The 18,798-nt window shown below is 45.9% G+C and overlaps 1 protein-coding gene across 3 annotated transcripts in view; it reads left to right on the top strand.

The window, feature by feature from the left end:
- TMEM108 (transmembrane protein 108) overlaps positions 1-18,798 on the top strand; it is a 150,631-nt gene that overhangs the window by 111,483 nt on the left and 20,350 nt on the right. The gene's annotated exons all lie outside the window — the stretch shown is intronic.

Below are 18,798 nucleotides of genomic sequence, written 5' to 3'. Positions count from 1 at the left end.
TTTCCATCATTGTTCATCAAATCATTAGTTCCTACAAACTGAATCTGCTCCAGAAAAGGGAACAGTCAGCAAATAAAAGTAAAGAAGTTTCCTGGAGGGGATTTCATCCTGGGCATTAAAAAGGGAGTAAACTTGATAATGCCATATTTAGAAGCACATAGACCCCGTTTGCCTCTATTTTACCCATGGTTGGTCCAGCACGTTTTGATTAGCCAGGGGTCTCAGATAATCCTTTAAAAGTCTGGCAGGTTTCATTAGTCTTCAGGAGCCTATTGGGCCCAACTTGTTGGTTTGCAAAGCACCAAAATCAGATCTTCAGGAGACCTCCAGTGTGGTTTTGTTTCATGGGAGCTAAAATCCTCACTGATGGCTAAGGTATGGCTTCGTCCGAGTGGAGTATTTGAACCAGTTCTTCCTGAATGCTGTTATCTGCAGAACCACTTAATCTGGAATATAAAACCTGAGGGTGACCTTCTGCACAGCTATGAATGTCATTTACCTTACACCTGCAGTCTCAAGTGCCCATGATTTTATGGCAAAACACAGGGAAAACGGCTCATAAGGATCTCGGGTACCCAAATCTTTGTGTTCACTCGTATATCAGTACGTCTCCGTGTTCCGTGTCCCCCTGCCACATCTAGCATAATAACAAGAAGATGCAGTCCCAGAAACTGACAAAAATGCACGCCTCCAAGCTGCCAAAGGAAGTAAATTTGTCAGCGAAGCAGTGAAAGCATCATCAGGCTGAATCTCATGAATTTCCTAAGGCAGAGAATTCCACCAAACTGGGGCCAGGCACATTCCAGATGGCACAGATGGTTTAGCAAGTGACAGATTGGAAACAGAACCCAAATTATGAGCAAGTACATAAACAGAAATCAGAACTTCTGCAATAGGTAGGAGTCAAAGTCTGAAGGGTCTTCAGAAACAATAACAACATGTTAATTTTAAGCCTCCAAAGGTAGCCAAGTGCAATGCCTGACTAAAGATGGAAGATGACAGGTTGTGAGAAGAGTGCCCCACTTGTCAGGAGCTGCCAAGTTTGGAGAAGATTCTCAACAGAACAGAGAGGCAGGAAATGGCCCCCCAAATGCAGCTATAATCCAACCTGGGAACTGCAGTTCAACAGGTCAAGGTTTCCTTAACAGGCTCATTGCAAAAGCTGGATGGGCGAAAAACTACATTGTTACGTCTTTTCTTTTAATCAAGATGTAATTTTGGCTGACTTGTCTGAGAGCCAAGTGGTAGATGGATGAAAATATGCAAATCATAAAACCAGTAAGCACTCATGGCCATGTGAAGAAAATGTGTGAAAGCAATAGGAGCAATGCAAGAAGAGTCGGAAGTAAGAATATTGCACTATCAATAGGGGAGGGAAGTAAATCACAGCAAAGCTAACCCTCAGAAACAGCATATGGGGAAAATGAGAGGGATCTTAGCTCCGAGTTAAACAAAGACTGATTATTTTATACTCCAGTAATACAACTCACCATATGTGCACTCTTTAAATTGAAGACAGCAGAAAATGTTAATTAATAGAATAATAATGCTAATTGCATTCTAGGGGCAGCATAAGAATGTATGAGTGTGAAAGTACTAATTATAGTTTTGTGTGTATATGTATGTATGTGCAGAAATGTATTTATACACACAGACAGATAATACCTATGCATAAAATCTTCCAGCTGCCTCTCCTACCCTCTTTAAGCCATTGGTAATGAAGCCTCCAAACAGCCATCCTCTTCGTGACAACACCGTCATCCATTACTGATGAATCCCTGGATATTAAACATAGGGTATGGTCCTTACTGATGTGTGTGAATGGGTTTTGTGATGCAGGAGGTGATTTCTGTAGAGGCAGAGTGATGGGGAACATGCCCTGGAACTGGCATGCTCTCTCTAACACCTCCTAGACTTTCTGTGGCATTATGGACAAGGAGTATTTTGCTGGGAAAAGGTAATAACAGTAAAAGCAGTGGTGGTTTGCCCTTTCAGCCATGATAAGCTCTTCTCTGTGGTCTTTTTCCAGAGAGGCTGTGGACATACTCTCTCTTCCTGCTCTTTTTTATGGAGCTGAGTATGTTCCACCTCCTAAAAGCCACCAACAGCTGCATAACATGAAGAGGCTAGAGTGCTTCAGGAATTACACATCCATTCCCTTTCAGTTTTAGGGCTGCAGAGCATCATGTAATCTGATGGGGTTTGTTTATGCTTTTGCCTGGCCAAGTGCACTGAATGCGCATCCCTGGGAGCCAGTTCAAGCTCTGGATTTTTGCTGGGAGACTGTCTTACTGCAGTGATTGCTCCATAGTACTTCAATGCAGAGCTGTATCATAGCTCTCTGTCACTCAATGTCAGAAACCCATGTTTTCAAACAGAGTATGTGTGACCTATGAACAGACCATAAAATGTCTATTTGAGAAAATTAAAGGGGGGGGGGAATAAGTCTGTTCAAGCTGAGTGTTTTTGCCTGCTGACCAGGCATGTCACCTCCTTTTTCATCCTTTAATCTGCCCTATCTGTAACACCATCTCTGTACCGCCTCCCTGGTTTCTTATTTCCCTGTCAGTCTCTGCCCTACTCTTTGCCCCACTGCCTTTCTGAATCTCTTTGATATTCAGATTGACTCAAATATGCTCTCAGATCAAGCAGTGGGGGAAAAAAGGCAGTCATTTAAGTCACAGAGGCCCATACGCACTACAAATCCTAGACAGGCACTAGAGGTTTCTGCCTCCCCTTCCAAGCATCATTGGAATGTTTTCAGGGTCCGATGCCTCCTGCCTCCTCTGTTCTTCCTGAACAAGGGAGGAAAATCCCTAATGGGGAACACAGAGACCCCAAAGCCTCCTGTCTCCTGTGATGTGCAGCAGACGCGGGTTGCACAGGAAGGAGGGGAGGGAGCGCTGCAGGGGGGAGATGTGTGCTCTGCTCCTTGGGTGTAGGTAGGCAGCGAGGCTGTAGCTTAATGAATCAGCTCGATCTGAAGAGGGGATCATGCAATGCCCCTAATTGGTTTCTTCTGAGCAACTGTAGGGCCTAGATCAGCGCCTGGGAGGCAAAGGAAAGAGTTGCTCAAAGGGAAGACAAGGCACTGGCTGTGGTCACTAGAGAAGCAGGCATCACTGTGTCCTCTGTTTAGAAAACAGCGTTTAAAACCTTTGTGTGCCACCATCTGTGGAGGTGACAGTGTTCTTTCACTAGAGGGCTGGGCAAGATCCACCAGGAAATGTTCCCAGTGGCTGGGAAATTCCCTGTGTAATTCCATGGATGACCATACCTTGCTCCTGCTGTTGACTTCAAAGTAACCAAAGAGACTAACTGCGTTTCTGTGCGTACAGAAGGGTGGTTTTGCCGGCGCTGGCTTTGTCAGAAACCAAAGGGGGTCTTCACACCAGGAGCAGATTATCTGGCTTTAATTCCCTCTGTTATGACTTAATTTTTTAAGTGATTTTGTTCTTTCCCTTTCCCAATTCCCCTTCAGATCCTTGATCCTGATGAGTACTTTCTCTCTGACCTCACAGTCTGTTGCCATGGAAATTCAGCTTTGGAACTTCGCTGATGGATTAGGAAGAAACAAAAGATAGACTGGGTAGGAAGTGAACCTTCATTCGTGAAAGGGGCAAGACTTAGGTCGTGGCTGTACTGCTACCGAGCCTGGAAATGAAGTCCTGACTCTGGATTTGCTGTGCCATGCCTGGGATTAGGCTGTGGCCCAGCTTGCGTATGACAGCACTGGGAAAGGGTACAACCGGCAGCCCAGTGCTGGAAAAGGGTGTTCAGTCTGCACCTTTGGTCACATTTTGGTGTCTGGCAGATGAGTGCCAGAGCTTCATCAGTGCACAGGCCTCTGCTGGGAGCCAGGGCTGCAGGGGTTTGTGTGGCTGTAAATCCAACCCTGGAAATACATGCCAAAGCACACAAGGCTCCCTGAAATACTTGCGTTTCAGTCACAGGTCTTCAAGAAATCCTACAGTGAAGGGCTCTCTATTAGCAAGGCAGATATCCATTGAATATTTTGGCTTATTGAGCCTAACATTTGCTGTAGAAAATTGGCCTGCTCACCCCTAAGGGATTGCAGGATGGCTTTCCAACTCCCTTCACACAGCACGTGCTGCCGAGGGAGAATGGGTCTGGCCAGGCACAGAGACATGCAGCACTTAGCTGAGCAGCTCCTGAGATCCCTGCAGCATCCAGGATGCTGGTTGACATTTAGGGAGAATCTTGAGTGCTTGCAGCATGTGCCCAGAGCACTGTATTGATGTCACTTCGCTGGGCGAGGGCCAAGCATCCAAAGGGCAGTGAGCTGGTTAACATGATAATCACGTCGCATCCCGCTCTCTCCACATGACAGAGCTTTCCATTCCTGCTTGTGACGCTGCCACATTTTTCTCTGAGGGCAAATGTGACTTAAGCAAAGTGGCAGAAAGGAAAGAGACGAGTCAGCCTTCATCAGGGGAAAACCAGCAATCTGTGGTGAGAAACAGTCATACTGGTGATGATAAACATCAGGAGCAACTGCCACCACTGTGGGATCTGTTCTGCTGTGTCTGCTAAAACTCTGAGGGCTGAGAACCCCTATAAGCAATAAGCTGGAAAATTAATAACCCGATGAGGAGGCCATGAGGATGCTCAGGGGCTGGAGCACGTCCTATATGGAGACAGACTGAGAACATTGGGGCTGCTCAGCCTGGAGAAGAGAAGCTGTGTGGAGACCTCAGAGCAGCTTCCAGTGTCTGAAGGGGGCTACAAGGATGCTGGAGAGGGACTCTTCATCAGGGACTGTAGCGATAGGACAAGGGGCGATGGGTTCAAACTGAAACAGGGGAACTTCAGGTTAATCTAAGGCAGAAGTTCTTCCCTGTGAGGGTGCTGAGGCACTGGCACAGGGTGCCCAGAGAAGCTGTGGCTGCCCCATCCCTGTCAGTGTTCAAGGCCAGGTTGGACACAGGGACTTGGAACAACCTGGTCTGGTGTGAGGTGTCTGGGTCCATGGCAGGGGGTTGGAACTGGATGATCTTAAGATCCTCTCCAACACAGACCAGTCTGTGATTCTGTGTTACCCTAAGAATTTGCCAGTACTGTCAGCCATGAAATGGCCTTCACTTTCCTCCTGCCTGGCGTTTTCCTTCCCAAATATAACCTTATCATGTAGGTGTCACGAAGGTCCTTTTCCTCTGTGTTTCCTGCAGGTGTGGAGAGACCTCCTTCAGGAGTCTCCAGCCATACTGGCTTCAGCTGGGTTTGTGCAGGCTGAATTTGGTGGTGTTGCTTTGAGCTTGGGAAAAGGGCTCTCAAATGTTCTGTGCCAGTACTGGGCTCATGAAACCTTGCTCCTGGCTGCTGCTTCTGATTTGTTTGTTACAGCTTGGCCTAATAAACAAGGCAAGAGGAGCATAGGGAAGGAAGAGGGCCACGATGCACTCACCCCACCTGATTTCTTCTTTGTCAAACAGATTACATTAGAATCACAGACTCACAGACTGGTTTGGGTTGGAAAGGACCTTAAGATCATCCAGTTCCAACCCCCTGCCATGGGCAGGGGTGCTTCACACTAGACCATGTCATCCAAGGCTCTGTCCGACCTGGCCTTGAACACTGCCAGGGATTTACCACTTCTTTGGGCAATTAACCAAGAATTCCTTGCGTTTGAGTCAGGTGGTGTAGTAACATTGCTCGTGCAATACGTTGCTCAGGCCATGCATTTCCCATCATCAGTCTGAAATGGAAAACTGATGGGTATGGTATTTGACTGGCAAAGCTGCAATGTCACCAGCTGAACCAGAAGCACTTTCAGCTGGGTGGCAAAGTCCTTTCTTAATGTAGCTATACAATACCTCAAAAATATTTGTAATGGATGTATCTCCAGTTGGATCTAAATCCTCCAGCAAACTCTAGACAACTGTGGTGTGTAAAATGCTTTCTTTATACCTTACATCAGCTCCCTTTCAAACCAGATGCTACTTAAAGTTTATGGCATACTACATTACAGTCATTTACCATCATACATATTGTGTTCTTCTGTGGCATTAAATGTTAAAGGACACCTTTCTGCCCTATTTGAAAGGAGGGGGAGAGTAGAAAACCCATGTATTAGCAAAATTGCTGTCATTTATTTCATCACATCGAGGCAAGTACGGTTGAACTAACCAATCCATTACAAGAGAGGTAATACATCATTCATTATTTGCTGCTTGCTATGGCAAGCCATTGGGTCTGCACATACAGACTTGTGGATTTGGTATGTGGAAAGCTATAATGAATGTGTAGTTGTGATGAGCAAAATTAATGCTGATATTTATTGCTCTACAGTGACTGCTATGGATCAACTGTTTCCCCCTCCCTGCCTATTTGCCCCACTCTGTACATGCAGGGAAGTGTTCCATCTATTCCATTTCCATCCCAGCTATCCCCCCGTGCAAGCCAGTCAGCTGGGGCTCCTGCCCCTTAGCAGAACAGAAACCTGAGGGAGGTTGGTTTGCCAGGCTCCCTCATGGCTTTAGCTGTTGTTGTGCCTCTGCATGAGGGCAGCTGTACAAAGATGCTGGCTGTGTGCTTCTCTCCCCACCAAAGATCTTCGTCAAATCTATTGGATCAACTGGAGGATGTCTGGCTGTGCAAAGCAACAGGGAAATTTGGCACCAAATGTTTTGAACTATTTTAACAACATATCTTATACTGGTGGATATATATTACCCTATTTATTTCTGTATCTACATACATACAAAGGAGTGTATGTGGTAGATAGGTAGATATTACTATATCCTTAAAAAGCCAGCTGGTTGAAGCATCTTGTAATAAGTCCTTTCATTTAAGCCCCTGCCCCATTCATTGCAGGGTCAGAGTGGGGCATAAGTGGGCTGGATCACCTGTGTCCTGTCCCACTTTGGGCAAGAGGAGTCCAGGACACCATGGGGACGCATCAGGCTCCATCCCTATGCTCCCAGGAGTTGCAGACAGCCCTTCTGCAGCTTCACAGGAAGGTTCCTTTGTCAGCTCCTGAAAAGGCAGGGGCAGACAGGGCAGCACATCGGATGTCAGGGCTTGGGTGGCTTTCCTTGTGTTCCCTGACGTTCCTTTGCATGCAGGCTCTAAGGTTCCTTTTGAAGAAAACCAGAAATGTCCACGATGTCCAAGCCTAGCTCTTCACAGTCACTTGTCTATCCATACAGCAGGGCATGCTTGAGGTTTGGTGTTCATAGCTTCTGGACTCACTAACTACCTATTCAGGAAGTCATCCATAAACCAAATTCACACTGAGTGATGCACCCCAGTCCCTGTGGTGCAGACATCATTCCTGTACTCCTAGTGCTGCAGTCTGGACAGCAAGAGCACGCTCCAGAATTGCTGAGGCCTGGCCAGAACATACAACTATTCCAAATGCACGTTCGAGGCATTTGAGCCCATACTAAGTCACCTGCCCATTGGAAAGGCAGGGAGAAACACAGGGTCGCCTGCCCACTAAGAATCACTTGTTTCATATGCAGTACAAGAAAATCCAGTGTAGTCTCTACTGGGATCTATCCTACAGTATCCTACCAGCGACTGCTGGTCACTTCTCCTCCCTAAAATCTATCTGATCTTCTTTCCCACTTTAAAAATGCCTTTTTTTTTTTGGTTATATAAAAAAAAAAGGTACTTCCTCATCCCTTGTCCCCCATGTCCCTGGGCAAGATTGTATCTGCTTTTCTTCTTTAATTCTCACTACTATTGCATTATATCATCATGTTTAGGGTTCAGAATGTTTTTCCTGATTAAATTCCCCTCTTTTCCTGACTGCTGATTTGCAGATGCTTTCTAAGTACTATTATTCTGTTATTTTCAAACAAGAATGCTGTATGGACACTGGAAGCCTGAGTGGTAAACCTGTGATTAACCCATCTCTCCGCCTCTCGGCATTCCCACGCCAGCCACAGTAGCTAAATGGGAGTTGGGGGTCAAAGCCCCATAAATACACACACCCTGCAAGCCTTTTCTACAGAGGAACAACTTCACTGTCACACTTCATTTCTCAAAACAGCCAAAAGATAATGGGTCCAGATCTGCCCTCAGCTCTGCTTCCGTAACCCCCGTGACTTCAGTGCATCACAGGTCCCTCGTGGAAAGGCAGATCCTGCTCTCCCTTGCATCTTGGTATGTCCTGATCGTTGTCAGAGCATCAGGGGGAGACTGAACCTGATTGGGAATCCTGATGGCGCAGGAGGACCCTGCAAGCTTTTTTTCTTAGAAGCATGAAGTGGCAGCCAGATCCTTGAGAAACTCCTGTCTTCTGCCCACAGCTCTTGCCCTTGATCATCCCCATAATGCTGGTGAACTACATACGAGCGTTTCTGTCTCAGTATTTCTATTCTTGCCAAGAGAACTTGATCAGGAGCAAAACAAGTTGTTCATGGCTCACTAGAGCAGTGAGCGGTTGGAGCTTTTGACAGCGTGACAACTGAGTAATAGCATGTTTTCACGTGGTAGCCCCGTTTGATGTCCTCCCTGTCTGCCTGCTGTACTTGATGCCCTGTCCCAGGGAATGACATGTGAAACAGGGTACTTAAGTACTGTTCCATAAGCACTGCCTTTGGCTAAAGAAGTGCATGCACTTAGGCTGGTCAGAAGGTTTTCAAGTGCACATGATCTTTAGCAGTAAAGAGCTGACTAAATCACTAAACCAGCTTTTCTTGTCAGTCTGTGCATCTTACATGCAACAAAGAAAGCTTGTTTTTAAGCACCAAACTCATTCTCCTTCAGCCCTCCATTATGAGCAGTTGGAGTTGGGGCTTTTGCTTCCAGCGGCTCCAAGTTTTAACTGTCTATTTTGCTCTTATTAAAGCTGCAGAAGACAAACACGGGTGCAAGCGTTCATCAGAGAACGAATGGGCAACTATAGTGTCCCTGCACTAACTAAAGCAGTGAGGGCCCCTCATCCGATTGACATGTTTCAATGTGAAAGCCATAGATGTATTGGATGATGATAAAACCTTTGTGAGCAGCAGTGTGGGTCTGCTCATGCAGTTCCAGCTGCAGTCTGGGCTGCAAGGCTGGCCTTGAAATATGGGGCTGCCAAAGCAGGCGGTGAGTAAGGATCTGGATGAAGCCGTGCTGATGTTCCCAGTAGTCACCATGGCAGGGTTCTTGTCTGCCAGACATAAGAAACAGATTAAAATCACCTTAAACAGCCTATGATTACTTAATGCTAAGAGCAAAAACATCTCTTGTAGGAAAGAAGAGAGCCACAGGCCCACTCAGGAGCATGTAGGCTCTTAGAAAGCTGATTTATGATGCAGGCTAATCAGTCCTGTGGAAACAAATCACTGTTACGGCTTCGGGCTGATTTTACCTCCATTTTCCACTTGTTCCTAATGTTCTCGAGCAGGTTCCTCAGGTACTTGGTCTCACCCTAAAGGTGACTATTTTGAGAGCCCTCAGCAAAAATCAGACTGGCTGTTTTTAATGAGATGTGGGTGTGAAAAGAAACCAGCTATTCCTATTCGTTCTGGCTGCAGCTTCTCTGCCCTCCTAACTCAGAAACAGCTGATGCTAGGAAATCTGAACTTGTCTTGTTCTATAGAGCTCAGTGATGAAGGAGGAGACAGAAGGAAACCAATTCAGTATTGCTGGAGTTGGGAGCAATTCAAGTCAAAGGCCAAATATGGGGTTGAAATACAGCAGTGCAGCCCCACTGAAACACCAGTCCGAGGGCAGGACTGATCTTGGTGTTTTGTATGTACTCATGGAGAGGTTTGTTTCCCCATCAGTGTTAAACAGGGTGGATGTCAGGTTTGTTCTGCACAAAATGCCCAGTTCCAGCTCTGATGCACAGCCATGGGCTGAAGTATCAATAATGGTCATTCAGCATGGAGTAAATACCTTGGCTGTGTCACCGGGGGGGTTGTGCCATGATCTGAGATAGGATTTGGCCACGTATCACAATTAACCTTTGCAGATAACATCATTCTGGACATGCTTCTTGTATCCAGTGTTGCTTGGTAGGAAAATATGCATACTCTGCCATTTTCCATTCCTATTTTTCTGTTCTCCTTTTTCTTTCCTCTGCCTTTCTCTCTGAGGGCACCTCCTTGCCCTTCCTGCTTCCTTTCCATCCTTAAAGAGATGCTCTAGGCCTGATGTCTGCAGGGGTTTCTGTAATGTCTTCCTCATTCTAGAGAGTGATAGTTAAAGAGTTAATGCTGCCATTTAAGTGTCAGTTTGGGGCTTTGACTTGATACGTTGGTGACAGGAGAGACAAACTTCCATTTCTTAGAAACCCAGAACACAAGCAGAGATTGCATCTCATCGGGATATTGTGGGATCGGACACATAAATCCATTGAGAGGGTTTGAACCAGCCTTTGACTTGGGCTTTTCATTGGGTGAACTTTGTGGCTTCAGGCAAGCTGAGCTTTTGCTTGAAATTCCACATGAATTCCACTTAAAATTCCACCAAATCTGCCTCTTCATCCTCAAATAAGCTGCTTGTCGCAGGAAAAATCACTGTCAGCTGTAAATGGTTAAGGGGAACAAACATGTTAAACCCCCTTAAAACCACAGTGTATTTACAGGAAGTGAATCTTTCCAGCCCCTGCTTGTTATTGTATCGCCATGTGCTGCATCAGGCAAACTGCAGATGAACAGCAGGTAGGAAATGGAGTCTTCCTACTCCTGAACCATCACAAGAAGCCTCCCCAAATGGCCCAGCCATCCCCTGACATCTCTTGATGTATTCTCTGCTTGGTCCAGCAGCCATGTGCCTCAGAAAGGCCCTCCAGGTCTAGATAGAGTCAGAGCACTCAATCCTTACACCTGGGCTGAGCTTCAGCCGTCGTGACACACATTTAGAGTTAAGCAAATGAGATTGTGGCTTCGCTTTGCATAAGCAGGCATCCTTTAAAATGGGTTTATCTTCATAAGCTGTATGCTGTGCATACATGATAGGGGATTTTGACATATGTCAAGGTGATTCCTCCATACGAGACGTTTTTGCCCAGGGTCTGTAAGAGAGATTGCCAAGGGGCCTCACAACTTCCAACAAATTAAAGTCCCTGATGCATTTAGTGGCAGAGGATCTACACTATAAAAGATTGCATTTTTTTCCTTATATGTTTATTGATAAAAAGAACAAATAATCAATATGAAATATATCTTATTCATGATATATATGATATGATTTCTAATACCAGCGTTAGAAATGACACTGCTATGCCAAGCCTTATTCCCCCACCACCACTGCTACAGCATGCTTGTGCCTGTGGGGACACAGAAGGGGTGCCTTGTGAGTCCAGAGGTTGCATCTTTGGACAAGAAGACTCAGCATAATCATACACACATCACAGAACGACATGTAAATGTTCATCACTAGCATCCGCTAGGAGTGGATTTGCATAACTGCCATCAGCAACTCTTACTCCATGGAGGGTGTGTTTGAGCATATTCATGCCTGTGAGTGAATGGAGAATGTACCATTTTGTCCTAAAAACATTATTCCTCATCTCCCTTCTCCTTCTGTCTACCCTTTCCTCCTCCCCCTTGCAACCAGTGTGTTTGTTTAAGGTTACTACCTAACCAGCACTGTCTCAGGAGGGAGGTGTAAGGAGACACATGCCCTGACACAAGCCTGTTAATGAACTGATGCCTCTATGATGAGGCTAGAGCTTTGGAGAACTTCTCTGCACTGCTGGCTGTGAGCGTGGTGTGGAAACATCACGAAAGGATAAAGCACACTTGGCCTTGCAGCTTTGCAGGTACGGAGCCAGCCAGCTGTGGGGTTTGGGTTTCAGTAGGGCCAGACAACTCTGGTCCCTTGCTCTGAAGTGCTGCAAGATGGTCAAGTGTATGTGTTACCTGTGCCAGGAGGTGAAAACAAAGGGCTAGGTGGTACCTGCTCACACCACAAGTCCTGCTGCCTGCTTGCTTCCTTGCTTCCTTTCTTCATGCCTGCCTCCCTCTGTCCCACTGGTTCTTTACCTCCACCTCTTGTGGAAAAGTTAACCCTCTCTAGAGTTAAAAAGGCTGGAATCACGCAGGACAGGTTTTAGCCTCTTGTAGAAAAAGAGCTGAATCTTTACTAAAACTTAAAGGATTTTAAAGAAAAAATGTTTGCAGCAACCTGCTGGTTTCATCCATGATTTTTCTCCCAGGCCCCCGTATGGGCTTTATGGCAGCAAGTAAGAAAACCCTGGTGCTATGTGCATCTGATGTTCCTGGCCCCAGAGCTTGTGATGCCCTCTCTTTCTCACTAGGTCGTTGTGGTTCTGAAGCCACAAAGAGAGCAAGATTCAAAAGGCTTCCCTTTCAAGCAGCAGCGAAGCAGAGCACCTCTCTGCAAAGTGACTCAGCCTGCCCTCGGGCACTTCTCTTTTCCAGAAACCAAGAGGCAGAGCTTTCCAGCTGCACCCTTTCCTCTTCATCCTCATCCCTGTCCTTGCATCCCCTCATCCTCATCCGTCGCATCAGGGTCTGTGATAGGCAAGGTAAGTCAGTGCTATGCAGACAGTCCTCCTGTGTCAGAAGGGTCTTGTTGAGGGAGGTCGTGCTCTCTCTGTGCCTCCAGAACCACTTTAGAGGTGACTGGGCAGTAAAGAATCCGTGGAGATCTGCTCAGATCAAAGCTTGGTGTCGTCGTTTTGCTTTCCAGCAATTCTGCATAATGTTTCACTTTAAAAACTAAAGATTTAATTTGTTTTCAGGGATCCTTTTTAAAACAGCTCCTAAGAGTTGTTGTCATTATATTCACTTTTTCATCACCACTGCCAAGAGTGGCTGCTCCAGTGGTAACAGGGTGTTTGTGAGACCCTGATGAACGAGCAGAGACAAGCACTTGCTCTGCTTCAGTTTGAGGCTGAGCCTTATATTGCTCCTTCTCCTCCTGTCCTCTGGAAATATCATATCTGGACTGCCTCCAAGCCTGAAAAGTTTTAGCCCAGTTAAATCATTATTGTGACAGTTCAGTGTCTCTTAAAACCACAAGCTTATTAGGGATCCATCATTTTGGTTGGTGCTTAAGTACATTCTTCCCTTTGGCCATCTTTTTAGTCCTTTCTAAGCTATTCCACATACATTTTTAACGTGTGCCAAAGGTTTTATATATAAAAAGAGGGAACGTTTGGAAACAGCACTGGGTAAGTTAGGTAGCATGATGTCATTTCAAGGAATAAGTCTAGATGTTTCCCCCCCCCCCCCCCCACATGGTATGTGCCACGTAGCTTGGAAGCTCAGTTAATGCCTTGGACACATGTGTGGTAGGTAGATGAAAAAGCAAAGCAGCCAAGTGTGTGCCTGGTGTGAAGCCTTTGACTTTAGCTGGTTACTAAACCCAAAGATGAACCTGACTGTTGAAGTTACATGTATTAGAAAAAGCCCTGTAAAGCTCCCCAGGCCCTGCTGATACTCATGAAACGTGTGTCTTGCTCAGTGTAGTTTTCCATAATTACTCGTATATGGATTTGCATTGTTCAAAGCCCTAACAGTGAATCTGCTGTGATGGATGTGCAGTAAAACAGAACTAATTGGAAGCATTAATTTAGACAGAGGCAGACGTTGACACGGAGCTCTGAGGACGAGATGCTTTATATTGCCATAGCAAGTCCACAGTGTTTGCTGGCAGTATGCAAGCTCAGATCACACCACCTTCACAAACAAATTGCTGCAAATTATTGCTGTCATTTTTTTCCTCTTTTTGTTTTATTTCCCTCCTGAAAGATATCTTGGACCCAAGGTCATCTTAAGGAAATAGTTGTAATGCAAGAGAAAAGTTGCTGTGGGTGCTGCTGTGTTTCTGGCAATGTAATTGACAGTGAAGGAGCAGGCAGGAGCAGCTCCCAGCAGGGACACTGTTGAATAAATATAATAAGCACGGCAGAATGGGAGAGTAATGCATCTGCATAAAAAGATGCATGCTGTATGTCCCCTCAAAAATACTCTGTGCTTTAGGCCTGTAACAGCAGAGGTTCATGTTGAACTTGCTGCTCCCTCTTGCTTTATCTGCCTGCTCTCACCCTGGTCCTGGTTGAGGGTTTACCGTGTATGATGCTTTTGGCACATGGGTGATGTCACTGACATCGGGTGGAAGCAGCTCTTGCTCCAGTGCCCAAAACAAGAAGTCAAATTCTGACTGCATCAAAATACAGCCTTATGTGTTGGTTGTCATCTGAAGCATTTCAGCCTTAGTTCATGCCACATAAGTTAGGTTTACCTGCTATATACAAGTTGCTGTTTGTCAATAATCTTGGGCCAAGCAGCTGTTTTCTGCATCTTTGGTATGCAAACACTTGGATTTTATTTAAATCCCCTATTTGTCTGAAACACTGATTTCCAACAAACCAGGTAAAGGGGGGAATTAAGCACCCAAGCACTGGTTGTGCTGAGCTGTCGTGATGGCTTCAGGTGGCCCACCCAGCGCCCAGATTTGAAGAGAACAAAAGATAAGCCTCTCTGTTCCTTTGACTACTCCTTCCAGTTCTTATTGGACATAAATCTTCAGATTATTTCATACTTCTCGTTTGGTCATTGGTCTTCAGTTCCCAACCACATTTTACTTCTGTTGGTTATCATAGAATCACAGACTGGTTTGGGTTGGAAGAAACCTTAAAGCTCATCCAGTTCCAACCCCCTGCCATGGGCAGGGACACCTCACACCTTGCTCCAAGCCCCTGTGTCCAACCTGGCCTTGAACACTGCCAGGGATGGGGCAGCCACAGCTTCTCTGGGCACCCTGTGCCAGCGCCTCAGCACCCTCACAGGGAAGAGCTTCTGCCTAATATCCAACCTGAATTTCCCCTTGGTTCCTTTATTTCTGTGTTCTCCTCTCAGAGTCATTTGTATGCTGCATAATCTTGCTGATTGCAGAGGAGTTGTCCTGGATTTACACCAGGGCAGCAGAAGCTACCATCTGTCCCAGTGGACTTCTCCTGACACTGCTATTTGTGGTCCTGGAATTGGTCCCTCAAGCAAGCCTTCTGTTATTTATTTCCATGCAGTCCTTTCAGCTTGTATTGAATGGGGCTGAAACTCAGCACTTTCTCTTAAAATTATGTCCTTCCTATAATGCTGCTTGATATTCCTTCCTCTCAGTGTCCTGACCTTTGCTAAGGCTGTAGCTAATACATTCTCTTAGCCATGGTAGTTAATGTTAATGCAAAGACTAATGTTCTCCTGCAGCTTTAACACTGATGTGCCACACTTAGTGCTCTGTCTCCAAACAGAATTGCTTTCCGATACGGCACTTTACTGGGGGGATAATTCTACTGCTCTGGTACAGTGACAGCTGAGGATGCTGAAAAAGAGAGAGGGGAGAGAGAGGAAGGGGAAAACGTAATAAAGTAAAAGTGTGACAAGACACTTATGTCAGTATTATCATTGCATTTCATGGGAATGTAACATCTGACTGCCACACAGCTCTTGCAGCATCTCTCTGTGGAGGACCCAGAGTGATGTTTAATTGTGGTTCATTCAGAAGGCTTGAACAGCAAGTTCTTGTTATCTTAGGCATTTCAGCCACTGACCTTTGTTCATGCCAGATAACTTGGGTTTAGCTGTCAAAAAACAGTGTAAGCTGTAAAACCATGTTATGAGCTATTTCAGAGATGAATTTGTCTTTCCAAATGCATCACTGGGTACATTTGCAGTTGCATCGTTTCTGAGGAAACAACCCTCAGCTGTGTTTGGAGTTTGTTGCTGATGCATCGGGAGGTCTCAAGCCCTTGCTGGGCTCCAGGCAGTCATACATATTAAGGGCAGTGCAGCAAAGCCAGGTGCTACCACTGAGATAGGCACTGAAACCCCCACAAATCGAACGTTCCCGTTACATGGCTGGCATTTGTGCACTTCCACCAGGAAACAAATCAATAGCCTTCAAGAGCAGAGGCAGTCGGATCACAGGGCTAGAGACACATCACACAGCAAAGCATTAGGACATTGCTCCTGTGATGCTTTCTCAGCACGGGGCACCCAGGCTGCATGTTTGCTGTAGAGGCAGAGGTGTCTGAGCACAGGGTGCTCTCTGCTGTGCAGCATCACGCAGCCATGCTGATGCTCCCCTCCTTCCTGGAGGAGAGATGATGCAGGGGAGAGGCAGGAGAAGAGCTGACTCTGGCCCCCATCAGCAGTAGCTGAAGAGTAAATACCATGCTTTGGGAACTGTGTAATAACCTGACTGAAGTGCAATGGAATGAGGCTCCCAGTGTAGCTGCTGGAGGGGAAAGCGGAGAGATAAGATGACCACGTCATATCACCAACAACATAACTGGTATTAACGAAACAGAAGTCAAGGATGGATGAACCCTGAGGCTGAGCTAACTTTCACGTCGAGAGAAGATCCCTGAAGGGCTGTGTGCTGACAGGGCAACACGGAAAAGCTGGTACGTGCAATCTCTTCACAAGGGCTGTTGTGTGAATAATCAGAAGCAGTTAGGGTTGTCAATCCAATTTCCTTCCAAAATAGAATTAAAGTGTGGAGGCGATGACATGTCAGGAATGGGTGAAGTAGATTCTCTTCTGCGTAGTTAGAGGCTGGTGGAACCAGAAAGGAGAGACAAACATCTAACTTGTGAGAATAACGCTGCAATAGGGGTTATGCTTCTTCTTATTATTACTATTATTCCAAACAGTGATTCTATGTTAACAGTGCAGAGAAGAGCATATATCAGTGCTAGCCTTTCATGTTTAAGGCAAGGTGAAATTGATGACCTGAGTCCACTGTGAACACTTAAACCATTGAATGTAAATGAGATTTCAGATCCGCAGTAGTTTCCTGTGAAAAGACAGGCCTAGGAAAATAAAGGACAAACACGTGTTTGAAATGACACTCTGAAGCAGCACACACAAAGAGACTATCCAGATGGAAATGTGAAACGTTTTACTTTGCTGTGAACTACACGCATGCTGAATAGGAAATACGAGTTGCAGGAGTGAACTGCAGAGTTGGCAGAGCATATTTTTATAAAGTGAGATCCTCTTCCTGACTTCGTATGTCTTTCCACGTGAATTACTGATCCCCCTGACTCATCAGGTAATTCTGTAGCCCCATGCCATCTCATCCTTATGGGTTTTGCGTATGATATTGCATATCTCCATCTCATGAACCTAGTGCAGGAGCAGTTACATGGAGCGAAATATAAGCAGCAGAGTCCTGCTTCCATTAGCAGAAATTATATCCAGCTACTGCTGTGACCTTACTTATAGGAACGTTTGATTTACAACACCAGGTTGGACCATTGTTCCTTCCAGACCAATACCCAGCTTTCAAAGGATGGCAAAAAATCTGTATCTCAGTCTAATGGAGCAAACCCCATTTTCTTCATCTCTGCAGTGAGCAGCTGATACTTCCAGGGAGAGAATTTGATCTTTCCCTTTTATCTTGGTATGTCATAATGCAACCTGCACCCCTGACCCACCTGAGCTTCAAGCATGTACCTCCAGTTTCTGACCCCCTCGGGCCATCAGCAGACCTCATGGAGCACCCATGTGGCTCAGTGCAGCTGGGCCATGGTGAGCATCCAGGTTATTCTGAAATCAGCTTTAGTTGAAACTAGGTTCAACTCAGGACAGCTAAGGGGCAATACAAGCTTTTGTTCCAGAAGCCAAACGAGAGCTGTCTCTAGTCTATAGAAGAACGAACAGAAATGAAAAGTAACAGCTCACTTCTTTCCTTAGCAACGTGACATCCACTCCAGAGGCTTTGCTAGCCCTGTATAATCCAGCAGATAATAAAAGCAGCACATTACAGCCTTTCCAGCTGGTTTATACATAGCCTTATATCCTCAGGCTGTGCTCACAGGAGAAAATCTGGACATGGAAACTCTCACTGCCTTTTATAGCCCAAGTCCACCTTGGGGATTATCCCTATTCCAATGACCCTTTGTACCCACAGAGCCGGTCCCCCGTACTGGAAATGCTGACTCCCTGCATCCTGACCTGGTTTGGTTCTTACTTGCCCAGATGATAAACTGAGGCCGTGAATAACTACATAAGTCCCCAGCATTTGCTTACTCTGAGGCTCAGTGTCCCTTTTGCTTCAACTGGTCCAAACCTCAGAGTAAAGCCTTCCTGCAGGTAAATACAATGGTTACTTTCTAATTACGTGTTACCTGCTCACATAACAAATCGGTGCAAGCTCTTCATTACAAGCTCTCATTGGAGATCAAGCATAAGGGTAACCAGGCACTTGGAGGTAATAATGTGCTTGAAGGAGGCATAAGTAATACATCATCCAAATTACTTTCAGTGAGCAGATGAAATGAGTGCAATACCTTCAGGGTTTGTAGAAGTTAGTCAGCCTCTGCCTTGCTGTAACATCCCTTCTGGCTGTAGCATCGACATCTCTGCATCTGCAGCTGGAGTATTTAAGCACAGCTTTTGCAAATAGAGGAACGAAAAAGGCCTGAATCGTTGCAGCAGAGGGATCCATGAGTAGGGTGCTCTGCTCTGCTCTGCCTCCTGGCAGTCATCATACAGTGTGTTGCAGTATTTGCAATTAGCCATGGGTCAAAGATGGGCAGAGGGATAGACAACCTGTCCCTACAAATGTTTTCTTAGAAAAGGCAAGCTAAAAATGACTGTGCTGTAATGAAAGAGCATCCTGGGTCTCGAATAAGTGTCCTGATTGATGGGTAAGTCAGTGTAAATTAAAGCTGGAGGGTAGGTTTGGAAAAGATGTATAGTGTGGCTCTGGAATCAAAAGCCTCTGACTTGTTTGCCTCCAGCTGGGGTTTTGAAAGTAGTGCAGCAGGTCCAGGAGCTGTGGTTGTTTGGAAAAGGCTTGTGCATGAAGCAGTGGCTCCTGCTTCCTTGTGCTACCTTCCAGGCCCCAGACATCTTG

The sequence above is a fragment of the Pezoporus flaviventris genome, unplaced genomic scaffold, assembly GCF_033815535.1.
Source record: "Pezoporus flaviventris isolate CSIRO_AGI_PZ_B2104156 unplaced genomic scaffold, CSIRO_AGI_Pfla_v1 ptg000037l, whole genome shotgun sequence".
NCBI classification, from domain to species: domain Eukaryota; kingdom Metazoa; phylum Chordata; class Aves; order Psittaciformes; family Psittacidae; genus Pezoporus; species Pezoporus flaviventris.
Note: the sequence above shows the minus strand (reverse complement) of the source record. Positions and strands in the feature narration are given on the sequence as shown.